Genomic DNA, 3,667 nt, shown 5'->3' with positions numbered 1-3,667 from the left:
TGGCTCTGAGCTATAGAGCCAAATAAAAAAGATCCCTCTCTCCTTGTCCCTTTATTTATATTTCTCTCCTAATAATTGAGATGAATAAGCTCAGGGTTCAATTAGGTCATTTTTCCTGGTAAAATAGACATCTTTTAATTAGAAAATTAAGAATCACAGAGGAATATATTGGAGGGGAATTTAGCAAGCATGTCAAATATTAGTGTTGAATATCAGCTGATTAAGAATATGATGAAAGGAGGCCCCCAAGCTTGAGAAATTAAGGGCTTTTGGAAATCAGTTTTAAAATACCTTGTCTAGAGGGCTTGCTAGGGAATTGGCAGTCATTATCTACCTAGATGCTTTATCCTTTCCTCAGAGGATTGCTTGGGACAGCGATGAGTTTGAAACCTTCTGGAAAAGGTATTGGATACTGTTAATAATGAAGAATAAAGATTTTTATTTCCCCAGGTCCCAAGACTAACCAACAATATGCATATAACTAATATGAAACCACATGATCTAACTAGTAACTGAGCCTAGTGTGAGCTAATGAATGCTTTGACAACTGGTCTGGCCAAGGTGGCTTTGAAGATTTAGTTGCTAAGAGAAAGGCAGAAGCCTGAAGAGACAGATACACTGCTTAGAATGTTTTTTTGATAAACCCTTTGTACCAGAACCAAGGCTTAAGAAAAGAATAAAGTAGCTTTAATTCCCTCAATATCAAACTCAAATAAACATTCTAGGATGTCTGTGACAAGAGTTCTGAATTTGGGAATCATCAGACTTGGAATCTCATATGAGCTCTGCTATTAAATAGCTGGGTGACCTTGGGCAATTTCCCTTACCCTCTAGGTCTTATTTTGCTTGAAAGAATGAGGTGAACTCTTTTACATTCTTTAAAATTATTAAGGTTCTCCTAAAGAGCTTCTGTTTATATGGGCAATATCTACTGATATTTACAGTTATAGAAAGTAAAATTATCATGAAAATGATTTTGATCTACTGGACCCCCTGAAACGATCTGGATTAGTTGATTGATAAGGCCCCTTCTACCTCTAACAAACTATGGTTGTAATTTCTTATCATATGGACTCATAGAAACATTTTTCTTTGATTATTGCTCAGGTCTTTCCCCTCAACCTTTACACTTTTATTCATATTTGATGTTTTGACATTTTCTAGAGGGGAGAGATATGGGAAAAGAGTGATAGCAACAGGGATAAGGCCAATTCTCCAGTAGCCTCCTGTTTTTCCTTACCCTATCCAGGAGAGAAAGAATACAAAGGTGGAATACAGGGAAATGGCTGCAGGGGTGGAGGGTGTAGGAGGTGATGGTGGGGGATAGAGAGCAAAGAGATAGACAAAGAATTGTCCCATTTCTGCAACTGTGGGTCAGAAAGTCTCACACACATACACTTACAACACACTTACACATGCACACACACACACACACACACACACACAGACACTCTCTCTGTCTGTTTGTCTCTCATCTCTCTCTTCCTTTAGGGCCTGAACAAGGTTACATGAAGAATCAAAAGCATAGTGGTAAAAGGTGTGGAAGAGGGACGGGGAATTGAAGGAGAACTGAAGAGATCCCACTCTAGATCGTAGGGTCCTTTGTCCCCCACCTCCCCCAAGTCTACCATTCTCTGATAGAAGTAAATATATATTCTAGGTCCTTGGGTGGTTTCTCTGAGGCATAAACTTTCTTGTCATTGTAGATAACCTACCTCCCTTCTTGATATGGCAGACCTAGTGACCTCTCATGGTAGAGGTGCCCATGTGACTGATGCTCTGAGAGCTTTTGCCAATGAGGGTCTTGAACAATGCTAGACTGAATTTCCATTTGCTCTGGGACCTGTTCCCTATCTCCAGATTCTGGCTCAAGTTTGAAGTACTTCACTGAGAGAAGATCATGGCCCAACTTGGGTGCTGAAGTCCTGGATGGGGTCTGATGGTGCATTCTGGAAGATTTTCTCCAATTTGTCCATGTACTTCCTCTCGAAGTCAGGTATGCTGAAGGGTACTTGGACCATTGAGTTGAGGTAACAGCTATTACCCAAGTTTTGAATGCTTGTCTAATTGGGACCATAGAGGGGCTTGAGCTGCACACTTGAGTCCTGGATCAATTCTCATCACTAATCCACTGTTTCTTTTGTTAGGCTTCATCATGTCAATGCCAAAATGGGAAGGGTGTTCTGACAGACTGGAATTCAGGACCATATCATCTTCATCATAGGAGTAAACATCTGTATCAGGTTTGATGGTGCCCAACTTGACTGCTGCCAATGGGTTCCCAGTTTCCCTTGTAATGTTCCACTGCATGGTTATTGCCTCCACTGCCATCCAGGTATCTACATACACAGAGTATGGAAACAACTGTCATGTTGAACTTTTCCAGCATATCACATGTGGAATATTTCCAGTCACAAGGAGGAATTTGGGGAGGATTCTTCAATTGCTTGAGATTGAAGTTGTGTTTAGAGACCTGTTGCATCTTCCCATCCCAATTCTACACCTCCTGTTTCCATGGGGCAGAGTCTGCTGACAACAGGGTCTCCTCTACACTGGTGATCCAATTTCTAGCCATCTCAGGCAACCTTTTCAGCTCATCTTGGGCAATCTCCAAGTAATCTGGCACAATCTTCATATCCTCAACATTCAGACTTTCTCTGATGTCAACCCCCCTTCCATACCAATAGTCATGAGTGAACTTCTTCCTAGGGGGATCTCCAATACTTGGAGTGTGTTTCTTCTTCTTTTGGACTTTTGGTCCTTTGGAGGTGAAGGTAGACCCAAAGTCCAGTCTTGCAGTAGTGTTTCTCAACATATCGCTTCCCAAAGCTCAGAAAAGTATTTGTGCAAATAGGAACACCCTTAGACTCTGATTGAAGGAGTTGGAGTGTGGTTGAAGGAGAAGGCACATATTTCTTTGAGAACCTGACCTCCAGCCTTGGGGACTTGGATAATCAGTAATACAAATAATTTTCTTCACTCAGCTCTGCCATGACACCGGCAGCAGCCTCAACTTCCCTCTCAGATCCTTCAATAAACACCTACTGGATACTCTTTTCTTGCTGTCCTGAAGCAGATTTCTTCCTAGATTAATGTAGCACAATCTGCCACTTTATCATCTTCTGGTAAAAGGAAGCAGGTACAGTGCTAAGAAATAGGTTTTTTGGCTAAAGTTGCTAAATGAGCCAGCAACCCTACCTCTGGAGTTTGAAGATATAAGTTCAAATTCTATCTCTGATGGTGTAGTGGATAGAGTGATGGACCAGGAATCAGGAAAATTCATCTTTCTGAATTCAAATCTGACCTCAGACACTTAATAGCTATTTTAGTAACTGGGCAAGTCACTTCACTCTGTTTGCCTCAGTTTTCTTATCTATAAAATAAGCTGGAGAAAGAAATGGCAAACCCTATAGTATCTCTGCCAAGAAAACCCCAAACAGGGTCACAAAGAGTCAAACATAACTGGAACAACTGGTCAAGTCATTTAAGAAGTACTCTTGAAGGGTAACCTAGGAATTAAATAACTAGTGATGCAGCATGTATTTTAGGCAGTTCCATTAATTTGTTGCCCTGATCACAATCCATTTGTATCCCTTAATGACCCTTAGATAGCTTACTGCTGGTATACATCTGAGCTCCTTTAATTTGACTCTAATCTCTTTAAGAT

General features: G+C 40.8%; 1 pseudogene; it reads right to left on the bottom strand.

Annotated features, from left to right (window-relative positions):
• Positions 1-1,737: 1,737 nt before the first annotated feature.
• On the bottom strand, positions 1,738-2,993 carry LOC141492148 (ubiquitin carboxyl-terminal hydrolase 5 pseudogene; annotated as a pseudogene).
• Positions 2,994-3,667: the final 674 nt, after the last annotated feature.

Source organism: Macrotis lagotis, chromosome 6 (assembly GCF_037893015.1).
Source record: "Macrotis lagotis isolate mMagLag1 chromosome 6, bilby.v1.9.chrom.fasta, whole genome shotgun sequence".
Lineage (NCBI taxonomy): Eukaryota > Metazoa > Chordata > Mammalia > Peramelemorphia > Peramelidae > Macrotis > Macrotis lagotis.
Note: the sequence above shows the minus strand (reverse complement) of the source record. Positions and strands in the feature narration are given on the sequence as shown.